This window comes from Triticum urartu, chromosome 3A, assembly GCF_056163025.1.
Source record: "Triticum urartu cultivar PI428250 chromosome 3A, HENAU_Tu73, whole genome shotgun sequence".
Lineage (NCBI taxonomy): Eukaryota > Viridiplantae > Streptophyta > Magnoliopsida > Poales > Poaceae > Triticum > Triticum urartu.
In genome coordinates, this window is record NC_141875.1 from 724,660,499 (window position 1) to 724,673,013 (window position 12,515).

General features: G+C 46.3%; 1 pseudogene; it reads left to right on the forward strand.

Annotated features, from left to right (window-relative positions):
* Nucleotides 1-5,129: 5,129 nt before the first annotated feature.
* LOC147982229 (uncharacterized) lies at nucleotides 5,130-10,756 on the forward strand (annotated as a pseudogene).
* Nucleotides 10,757-12,515: the final 1,759 nt, after the last annotated feature.

Genomic DNA, 12,515 nt, shown 5'->3' on the forward strand with positions numbered 1-12,515 from the left:
TAATTCCCCCGGAATTGGGAAGCACCTCAATGCCAAGGAAATAATGGAGAGAACCAAGATCTTTGACAGGAAAAGTAGCTGATAATTGGCGTTGCAAATGCGTCATAGCCGAAGAGGAAGAGCTCGCAATGACGATGTCATCAACATAAACAAGCATGTAGATGGTGACACTGTCTTGGGCAAAGATAAACAGCGAGGTGTCGGCAACCGAGGGAACAAAACCGAGCTGCTGAAGACGCTCACTGAGACGAGCATACCATGCCCGAGGCGACTGCTTCAGACCGTAAAGCGCTTTATGGAGCTTGCAAACATAATCTGGACAAGAGGGATCTTGGAAACCCGGTGGCTGCTGCATATATGCTTCCTCAGCGAGAATTCCATGGAGAAAAGCATTGCTGATGTCCACCTACCGGAGATGCCAGCCACGAGAGACGGCAAGAGAGAGCACAAGACGCACTGTGACTGGTTTGACTACCGGAGAGAATGTTTCCGAGTAGTCGATCCCATACCGCTGAGTGAAGCCGCGAGCAACGAGACGTGCCTTGAACTTATCCAGGGAACCATCAGCTTTGTGCTTGACCTTGAAAACCCATTTACAGCCAATGATGTTCTTCCCGGGAGGACGAGGAACAAGTGTCCATGTCTTGTTTTGCTGAAGAGCCGAGAATTCAGACTCCATGGCTGGACGCCAGTGATCATCGGCAAGTTCCTGACGATAGGAGCGTGGTTCGGCATGAAACGCCCGCCGACGTGGATCATAGCGAACAGTGCCGTCGCTTGGCACCAGCTTTTTGACGATGTTGTCCTTGAGCCTGGTCGTCATCGGATGTGGCGCACTCGCGGGCGCGACGTCAGGGACGGCCTGGGCGGTCGATGGAGACGGCGGGTCGACGAATAGCGGCCCACGTGCCGAGCTGGATGCGGAGTCGCTCGCCGCACTGCCCGCCCCGTCAGCAGCGGAAGGGCCAGCCGGTGACACGGGCGAGACCGGGGCATCCGGCCCAGTGGGAGTCGATGGAGACGTGGGCTCATGCGGCTGCTGAGAAATCCCATCTACATGGGAGTGACCTGGCGTGCATGCCGACGTAGAGTCGCTGGAGGCCAATCTAGCAGCACCTGCAGGAGACAAAGACGAACTGCACGTAGCATCAGATAGCAAAGTCGTGTCATAATTGCGCATGCGATCATCCATTAGAGCCGGCTCTGTGATAGGAAAAAGAGTAGGCGGTGTGGAGAGTATGGAGGAGGAATTTTCCGCTGGCAAACTAGTGGAGAACGGGAACACATGCTCATCAAATATGACATCACGTGAAATATAAATTCGACCGCTTGAGCGATCCAAGCATTTGTAACCTTTGTGCATGGAACTATATCCCAAGAAAACGCATTGCTGAGAGCGGAATTCCAGCTTGCAATTATTGTAGGGGCGTAGGTTTGGCCAACAGGCACAACCAAAAGCGCGAAGAAAGGTATAATCGGGTTTGTCACCAAAAAGACAGGAAACTGGTGTGGAGTTTTGGAGAACCCGAGTGGGCATGCGATTGATAAGATAGCAAGCTGTGAGAAAAGCCTCATCCCAAAAACGAACCGGAGGGGAGGAGTGAGCGAGAAGGGCGATGCCTGTTTCAACGATATGGCGATGTTTCCGTTCAGCGATGCCATTTTGTTGGGAGGTGTGAGGGCAGGAGACCCGGTGCGCAATGCCTTCCTTTTGGAAGAAGCGAGAGAGACGGCGATACTCGCCACCCCAATCCGTTTGTACAGTTTTAATTTTAGCATCGAGCATGCGTTCAACATGTTTTTGGAAAGTGCAGAAGGCTTGTTCAACATCGGATTTACGCTTAAGGAGATAGATCCATGTAAAACGGCTATAATCATCCAAAACTCACATAATATTTGAAACCACCCACAGAGGTAATAGAAGGACCCCATACATCCGAATGAATAATTTCAAGAAGAGCATGAGTGACATGAGTAGAATCTCGAAAGGGTAGCTGATGAACTTTTGCACGTTGACATGCATCACAAACACTGGAATTGGTAGAGGGTGCACAAGCAAATTTATTTATCCTAAGAACTGAATCAACGACGTTTTTGGACGGATGACCTAATCTTGTATGCCACAAATCTGAAGATAGCCTGACACTGGAGAGAGCTCGAGGACCGGACACGAGGGACGACTGCTTGTAGCTTGGCACCGGGTAGAGGCCATTGCGGCATCTACTTTGAAGAAGAACCGCCTTCATCGCTCGGTCCTTAAGACGAAACACATGAGGGTGAAATTCAGCAATGGCATCATTATCAGAAACAAGTTTGTGCACAGATAGGAGATGTTTGTTGACGTGTGGAACATGCAGAACATTACGTAGGTGAAGATTTTTGCATGAGCCGGGTATAGTGGATTGACCAACATGTGCAATAGACATACCTGCTCCGTTGGCTACGTGCACCTTGTCCTTGCCACCATAGCGCTGATGGAGGCTGAGACGATCAAGGTCGCTTGTCAGGTGGTCGGTGGCGCCGGTATCTGCATACCAGTCCATGTCAACGGAGTAGGAGCCAGAGCCGGTGCTGGCGACGTTGCCGGAGCGCTCACGCTGCTCCTCCGGCTGGAAGGCGTGGTTGAAGCGGTTGCGGCAGTGGAGAGCGTCGTGGCCAAATTTGGAGCAGACCTGACACTTCAGGTTACTCCGGCCATTGCCGCAGCCGCGGCCTCCACGACCACGTCCGCCCTGATCGCCTTGTCCACCGCGTGCGCCTTGGCCGCCTTGACCGCCGCGGTGACCATCAGAGTTGCGTGCAGCAGCGTTGGCGGATGGGTGGATGTTGCCGGACGAAGCTTGTTGCTGGAGGCGAAGCTCAGCGCTGAGGAAGAAGGCGTAGAAGCTGCTGAGGCTGATGGGGTCGTCACGCGTCGTAATCGACGCGACCAGAGGCTCGAACTCGGGACCCAGTCAGGCGAGTATGTAGCCGAGCACCTCGTCGTCTTGGAGCGGCTTGCCGATGGAGGCCATGGCGTCAGCAAAGCCCCGCATCTTGCGGTAGTACTCCGAGGCAGTGAGGTCATTTTTCTTTAGATTGGAGAGTTGATAACGCAGCTGCATGATGCGTGCAGGATTCTCTGAGGCAAACAAATCATGCAAGGTAGTCCTGAGCGGAAGTGGTGAGTTGGGTCATTTGCCCAAGGATGTCCTCGGTCATGGAGCCGAGGAGCGCGATCATGACGAGCTGGTCCTTCTGGTACCAGCTAAGGAACTCCGGGTTGGCGACCTCGACAGCTGCATCGCCGGTGCCCTGTGTGAGGGTCTGCGGCGGCGCTTCCTCGGTGCCGGCGACGTAGCCGAACAAACCGGTCGAGGCAAGGGCGGGGACGGCTTGAGTCTTCCACAACAGGAAGTTGTCCCGCGTGAGGCGAAGCGTGATGAGGTTGCCGAGAGTGGTGACGGAGATCGGAGCGGAAGAGGAGGAGCCGGCGGCAAGGGTGCCGGCGTTGATGGTGGAAAGGGCGCCGGAAGTGTTCGAGATGGGAGCAGTGGTGGAGCCAGCCATGATGGGCGAGATTTGATCTTGCTGCTCTGAATACCAAGTTGGAAGAAATGATTTGCCGTGAGTAATTGCCTCAGGCTGGTCTTGTATTTATAGTAAGGAGATATACATGGTGCAGAGTTTGTTACAACAAACATTGGCCGGATAAACATTGGCCGGATAGGAACAACTCTATCTCGTGCTAGATAAGCTATAGGAGATACTAACAGACTAGCTATACGACTAGCTATACTAACTGACTAGTATCCTGGCTAACTCAATACGATTGCGTTAACAAGAATAAAGGAGATGCATATCACCCGAACATGACTCAAACTAGAGTAGTATCCACTGGAGCATAGTGCATCAGGCTCAAATAGGAGCTCCGCTGCAGACATAAACCCCTGTAATCTGGCTGCTCCTCAGATCCATTCACATCCTCTCCCCCACATGCACATAACACAGTGTAATCGTTCAAAATATTAGACAGGATTTGTACACAGAAAATAGGACAAAGAACTTGCCTTGTACTAAGCAACGTGCTCAAAGTAGAGGTGCTTGAAGTAGAAGAAAGATCAAGTATGTGCCTTTATGGGTTTTTAGTTGCCTGAGTGCAGTAGTTATGTCGAGGACAAAATGAAGCAGTGGTGCAACCCCTGCGCCAGGATCAAATTAGTTCTAGTTTTGTTAACAGAGGAGCGTGTATCATAAAGGATAGCTAGCTCGAGGTCTCTGCCCCAATAGATGCAGTTAAGTGATTTGTTTTCCCCAAAAAATGTGTTTCCTAGAACCTATGCCCAAACAGTTGTGGTTCCTTGATATTTACACTTCACATTACAATTCGAACTCCGAGCAGTGTGCACTGCATACTGGAACCAATAGGCACATACATACATTCTACCTCTATATTCCCTTTAAGACACGATGACATTAACTTAACCAACTAAAGATATCTGTGTTTTCACTTCTCACACCCCATTGACAACAGCTACTCCATAAAAAACAACAGGGAATATGCAGCTAAAATATATCTTCACACCACTTGCAGGATGTTCTACTTCTTAGTGTCCTTATTAAGTTTTCAACCTGGGTTGCCTACGATGATCTATGATCCCTTCATTATGATTGAAACTACCATACTTGAGACTATGCTTTCAGACTCTGAGGTCATAGCTAACAAATAGCAAATCTGCTTTGCTGAATTCTATCAGACAGAATCGATCTAAAGGATGCTGTAAACAGAGCATGTACACATATAACACAAGGTCACCAGCTCTGCCAACTAAACTAGTCAAATCACGATTCTTCAGATGGATTTCACCTAATTAGTATCGATTGAGCAGCTTTATATTACGCAGCAAATTAGTATCCTCCTAAAACTTTATGATGCAAGCTCCTCTGTTAACAAAATTACAAACAATTAAATTCGCACAAGAAATAACTCACTGGAAGATGTGACCCTGGTACTCACCACCGTCCTTTGTCGCCCCGCCACCGCCGCAGAAGCGTTCGTCTTTGAGGGAACGCAAACAGAATGGATCCCCACGGCGCCGGGGTACAATCCACATAGGAACTGCAGCGACTTGCAGCTCTATGGCCTAGAGATGTCGATGTGGAGGAAGAGCTGGCTGATTGACCCGTTCGCGCCACCTGGCTCGCGGGGTGGCTGGAGGAGAGGTAGAGGGACAGAGGTGAGAAGGACGGCGGCAGATCCGGGAGTGGTGGAAGTAGCAACACTTGGCCGGGGACGTAACGACGGAGGTGGGGCGGGAGTGGGACGGCATTGGGAGATTCATGGGGTGGTGGTGTTTGCCGACATCCAAGGTTTTGGGGGTCGTGCGGCAAGCGTTGTGTGCACCAGAGATGGGGACGAAGCGGTGAAAGGTCTCGGCAAGAAGGAGCGTGCTCGGCGACTGGGCACACGGCGGCAGCGGTGGTCGGGGAGGAAGCCGGCTGCGGTAGGTCGGGGTGGGAAGCAGCGGCGGGCCGGGACACGGCGGCGGCGGTGGCGACATTCGGGTGGAATACTTCGATTTGGATTTGTTTATGGGGAAGTGGTCGGGACGGTGGCTAAAATCTCTTTCCGTGCGAAAAAATCCGGATTTTCGCGCGCTATCCCGCGCGAATGGGTATTTTGGTCTTGCGCCAGATACACACTTGCCGGCACATGACATGCCGTGGCTCGGATGTTCTGGCGGATAAGGTGACCTTAAAAGTAGGTATCAAGGCCGGCAGTTTAGGTGCCCTTGTTGCTACACTTCTACCGGCAGTTTATCTATCCGTAAGTACTTCTACTGGCAGTAATGTGATTCCCGGCAGACAATTTGCCATTAATCTGCTACTTCTCCCGGCAGTTAACTGCCCCCAATGAAGTGTTGTGGTGTAGTGGTATATAGGCATCACGTCCGAGACAAGTAGACCGACTCCTGCCTGCATCTACTACTATTACTCCACACATCGACCGCTATCCAGCATGCATCTAGAGTATTAAGTTCAAGAGAAGAGAGTAACGCTTTAAGCAAGATGACATGATGTAGAGGGATAAACTCATGCAATATGATATAGACCCCATCTTGTTACCCTCGATGGCAACAATACAATACGTGACTTGCTGCCCCTACTGTCACTGGGAAAGGACACCGCAAGATTGAACCCAAAGCTAAGCACTTCTCCCATTGCAAGAAAGATCAATCTAGTAGGCCAAACCAAACTGATAATTCAAAGAGACTTGTAAAGATAACCAATCATACATAAAAGAATTCAAAGAAGATTCAAATATTGTTCCTAGATAAACTTGACATAAACCCACGATTCATCGGTCTCAACAAACACACCGCAAAAGAAGATTACATCGAATAGATCTCCACAAGAGAGGGGGAGAACTTTGTATTGAGATCCAAAAAGAGAGAAGAAGCCATCTAGCTAATAACTACGGACCCGAAGGTCTGAGGTAAACTACTCACACTTCATCGTAAGGGCTATGGTGTTGATGTAGAAGCCCTCCGTTATCAATGCTCCCTCCGGCGGAGCTCCGGAAAATGCCCAAGATGGGATCTCGTGGATACAGAAAGTTACGGCGGTGGAATTACGGTTTTGGCTCTATATCTTGTTTTTCGGGGGCACGTAGGTATATATATGCGGAACGAGTACGTCGGTGCAGCAACAGGGGACCCACGAGGGTGGAGGGCGCACCTAGGGGGGTAGGCGCGCACCCCTACCTCGTGGCCTCCTGGTTGATGTCTTGACGTAGGGTCCAAGTCCTCTGGATCATATTCGTTCTGAAAATCACGTTCCCGAAGGTTTCATTCTGTTTGGACTCCATTTGATATTCCTTTTCTGCGAAACCCTAAAATAGGCAAAAAAACAGCAATTCTGGGCTGGGCCTCTGGTTAATAGGTTAGTCTCAAAAATAATATAAAAGTGTATAATAAAGCCCAATAATGTCCAAAACAGAATATAATATAGCATGGAACAATCAAAAATTATAGATACGTTGGAGACGTATCAGATGTCACCAAGCCAAAGAATATAGGCGGTACAATGAATGCCAAGGAAATTTCACAATATTTTCGTCCTTCTAACCTGGAAGCAAAATGCTTTCATTTTGAAGGTTGACGTGTGTAACTTCCCCGACCTAAAACCCTATAGTTTTGTCATGTTTGTACTACATTTTATTATATTAATGTCTAAGTTATGGATATTTAATGTATGGAATTTATTTTTGCCTTTTCTTTTCATCTTTCTATTAAATGTTTCACAACATATTGAGCAATGTGAACTCTTTCAAAAAACCATTTGAACCTTTTTACTACTTATTTAATGCCTTTTATTTTCTAATTCCATGCTTTTCTAAATTTTTATGGCAACTCCAAGTCCAAGCTAGAGATCCAACCTTTGCCACAAATTCTTTCTGCATTTATCAAAGTCACCTAGAAAAATTCATAATTTTTTGGGCATCCAAAACTATAAATCCTTATTTATAATAGGTGGAGATTGGAGTGACGTATTAGAAATTAGGAATCCAACTTGGCTGCTTGCGGCGTAGATACCACCTAGGTCAACGACTGAACATCAGGTTAAGGTTTGATTAAAATATCAGACATACTTACGACTCTTCTAGTGGGATGATGTGACACCTAGCTTTCCATTACAGCATTTACTAAATGATTAAAATACTACCATACATGTTAAATTTGAAGTAAAGTTCCAAGAGGCTCTCCCTTCGAAACAATATATGCAAAGAACAGGCCGAGCTAGATGGTTGTGTGTACTTTTTTAGCCCACCATAGCTTTTGCGACCTCGGTACTGACGAAGGTTGATATGGCAAATAAAAGCAAATGGAATAAACAAGGGAGAAACTAACAAGCGAACTCAGTGTGTTCAATTCCTGGGTAAAGTACGTATTTCAGATCTCAGGTTACATTATAATACGTGCAACATTAAACACTAAATTATGGGTAATAAATGAAAGATATTATGTGGGCTATGATTCTCCTTTTGCTTCCTCCTCGAGTCCTCCTCCTTGGTGCACTTCTTCCAGATACATTTTTTCTTATTTTTTTCTTCTTCTCTGATGTTTTCCTTTTTCTTGCACAAGTTGTTTTTTAAATAAGCGGTGAACAGTTTTTCATACACATGCGATTAACCTTTATGTAAAAATGTGTGATGAAGATTTCTTTTAGAATTATTTGGATGATCATTTTTTCAAGTATACGAGTAATATTTTTTTAAATGCAAATGATAATTGTTTACATATGATGTGCATATATTTTTCTATTACTAGCAAAAAGGCAAGTGCGTTGCAACGGGAGAAACAAAAATTTACTCCCCGGCTCAAGAGTATATTCCACACTCACATTCACGCGTGTGTGTGTGTCGTGCATGTGTACTTCTATATGTATGAGAAGGCATTTCTCGTAGCATCAGCCCTGTAATGTATTTGCCGACAATCTTAAACATGCAAAATTGATGTATGAAGTGCTACACTTTAATCCTAAAATAATGGAACAACCGACCTCGAAGCAGTGTATTTGTGTTCGTGTTGATTATAGTGTTTTTTTTCTTCAGAGACAAGTTCATCCCTTCGGACACTGATCAACACAAGGAAAAGAAGAGCTACATTCATATAGGACTGTTTATTAATGAACAGTTTTTTTAAAGAATTAATTGATTTAAATATCTAAAGTATTATTTATATTGACAAAGGACGAACAAGTTACCTCGGGCGCTTGTGGAGCTGTGGAGTGTTCTTGCCATGGATCGACAATAGTCATATTCCAGTAACTTCCGAAAGCTAATTCAAGAGCGTGAAAAATAGCCTTACCTGTGTAGGGATAACATTGGCTTCATTATCGGGTGGAGCGGTTTGTAAGTGAATAGAGAAATTTAGCAATATGTTGACCTGATTTTTCAAGATGTTTTGAGGTGTCCCTTGATGCATATCTATGTGCATCACGTCGATGAAGCTTGCTTGCGTGCTGCATAAATTACGACGCTGGCAGGTAATTGATCTGCAAATCATGCACATGATAACAAATTAAAAATTTCTAGTGGATCCATCTGTAGCGATCTGACCTCAAACGGTCAAATCTCTGTGCATAACTGTCAACCCTAGATCCGTAATGCTGATACACACAGTATTTCAAGGATTTATAACAGAGTTTCAGTCACACACTTATTACATCGATAGTCTCAAAAGAGAACTTGTTACAATAATAAGTGGCCATATTATATGCAAATTCCTCAATAGTGTTTGCTCATGTTATATCTTTTCATTGAAGTGGTTCGATTGTGCCCAAGTGGCTTTGTTGTTTCCAGGGAATGAAGCCGAGTGGCCTATGTTTTGCCGGAGCGTTGATTCATTTCCGTTCCGGCAAATTTCAGGTTCTCGATTTGTCCACTTTTTAGCAAAAGTCATGCCAAAATTTTTGATGAATTTTGCATGACTTGTGCTACAAACTAGGACATATCGAATGCCCGGGATTTGCGGCACCGGGAAGGAGTCAACGTTCCTGCAAAGCATAGGCCTTTTTTATGTCATTATTCATTTTATGAGGTCTAGAATTAATTGACTATATTTAATCGTAGGAAACATGGCTAGCAATGATGAAGGACAACATTCTGGTGACTGTGACAACGTCTACCTGGCGGCAGAAGAATTTTTGAGGGAAGCCGACGATCAAGACCGGCATTTGAGACCGACAACGGAGATTGAGACCGGTTGCTGGGTCCACCTGTCACATCGGAGATTGAGACCGACATCGAGACCGGCGTTGAGACTGAGACCGGCATCGAGATCGGCGCTTAGACTGAGACCGGCGCCGAGACTAGCGGAGCCAGTATAGAACCGAAAGCAAAGAGGCAACGGCTTCCTAACAAGCTCAGGACTACTAGACTGGTGGTCACGTAGGTGGACGACAGCAATTTTGAGCCAAACGCACCCGAGGAAGCGCGCCCATGGTACGACAATCAAATAGGCTGCATCATATGGACAACCGCCACCATCAACGATGAGAAACTAAAGAATATAGATAATATGAGGCCCTCCCTCCTAAAGAAGATGCACCAGATATTCTTGTTCGCGAGCCGGAATGAAAAGGATTATAAAGATCCAGATAAGGACCCGACAATGAAGAAGATAAACAAACACGCCATGACCAAGTTTAGCGACGTGTTGGCCGCCTGGAAATCATGGGTGAAATATCGGATCGTCAATAAAAAGGAACCCTACTCCGAGATTGTAAAGGATAATCCGACAATCACGACAGAGCACTTTCAAATATTCAAGGCGGCCTGCGAGGCCGAAGCTGCCAGAAAAAGTTAAAGTACATGATGGGGCGTGAACAGAGGAATATTGGGTGCCACCACCTCGGAAGCCGTGGTTACGGCGGAAAGAGGTCCATATGGGCCAAGGAAGACGCGGAAGCCGCGAATCTGGGCATCCCAGACCCCTTGGCGGAGTTCACTGTCCCGAAGGAGCGTGACGTCCTTAGGGCCCGACATCGTTGGGACCCAATGAAGAAGGTTTTCGAGACGAACGCAATCACGACGGAGTTCATGAGACTGCTGATAATTTTAGTTTCTGATCAATTCGACTGCACGTTAGTCATATTTGTAAACGATCCTTGTGCCTTTTGCAGAGAGAGTAACACAGGATTGCGGCCAAAAGCGACTCGCCATCTGAGGCATTGGCGAGGCCCAAGTGGGACACTCCATTTAACCGGGCGTTGAACTTATTGAAAGGACTCCCGATGACTGAGCAAGGAATATTACGACGAGCAGTGGCCCATATGGAGATGCATTTTCTGTAACTACATGCATAATGCCGGTTGTCATGTGGACCTTGTCGACACTCACTTTTCATTCTAAGGGTTTTTAGTTTAGTCCTAGAACAACGGCCATCGCACGAGGATGTTGGTGACAGTAGTAGCATCATCCAATACTGATGAGCAAAACATTTCTTATGAAAAACACATTATTTAAAAAAATGTGTCAACACATTAATATTACAACGACATTTTTTTAACACATATATTTTTATGTTCAAATTGCGTGAACAATTTATAAATACATGGACAAATATTTAATTCTGAACATTTAAAAAACACAGATACTGACCTATCTCCAAAATGCATGCTTGTAATGTCCTTCAAAGAAAAGAGAAATAGAGAAACAATAGCAAAAAAATTAATATAGAAAAGGAAGAATCGAAGAATTTCTGAAGCGACGTTGGTCTAAACTCTTTGAACATTTCATTTAATTATGCTGTACAGAATTTTCAAATAAAAGGGCTTTGGCCCATCCATGGTGGGATCAATCTGGGCCGCGAGGCATGAATGAAATGACTGAAATGACGATGCTGACGTTGACGCTGATGTTGGATCCCTATCTCTTCCCGCACGGAGATGAAATCATATGCAGAAACATTACTTCCTTCCAATTCTGCCGAGTTTACTTCTTACAGTTTACCATTCTTCCTACACCCTAGCCCCTCTTACCACCTACCCACGCTGCTATATATATCCACGCTTTCCGTCCAATCGAGTCCCAGGCTCACAGCCATTCTTTTTCCCTTCCCTACAGTACAGAGTACATTCTAGCTCGCGCCCCAGGCTGTGCGACAGATCCAAAAGCCCTGGCCGCCAACATCATGTATTCAAAAACTTTTTAAACATATATTTGCAAAACTGTTCAAAACATATTTGAATAAACGTTCACCGTGTATTTAGAAAAGTGTTAAACACATATTGAAAATGTTCATCGTGTAATTAAAAAACTTTAACCATGTATTTCCAAAATATTTAACGTATAATTGAAAAAAATATTCTCATTATGTAAAGAATTTTCATCTGTATTTACTTCTTTCCTAGTTTACCTACCAACGCTGCTATATATATCCGGCCTTTCCGTCCAATCCAGTCACAGGCTCACAGCAATTCCCTCCTTTCCTTCCTTACATTACAGACTACAGAGTACATTCCAGCTCGCGCCCCAGGCTGTGCGATGGATCCAAAAGCCCTGGCCGCCAAGGAGGAGGAGGAGTTCGTCGAGCAACTCTGCAGCAACCTTAGCTGCGCCGGCGCCCGCCCACGTCCTCCGCCTACCGACGGCGCAGCCGCCGTCGTAGCTAACAATCCCCTTGGTCCTGCTGTCGGCAACATGTGGCCAATGGCCTTCCTATCCAACCTCCGACAAGCGGCCATGGACGCATCGTCCGTTATCGGCGAGTTCCCCTGCGCCAGACTTCTCATTTTCGCACGGGGCTAGGGCCCTGCTGGTCCGGGCAGGTACACGAGCGGCGCTCCTTCTAGTAGTGTTGGATAATCTAAACATGCCTACGTGCTACTAGTACTAAGTTGTGTTTGAGTTTGGCAGTACTAGTTTTATGTGAGTAGGCTTAGCTTAATTGTGATCAGCGTAACCGGTAATTAGGAAAGTGTGCGTCGGTGTATGGCTTGCATGCCTTGAGTACTGTGTTCTATTAGGTTAT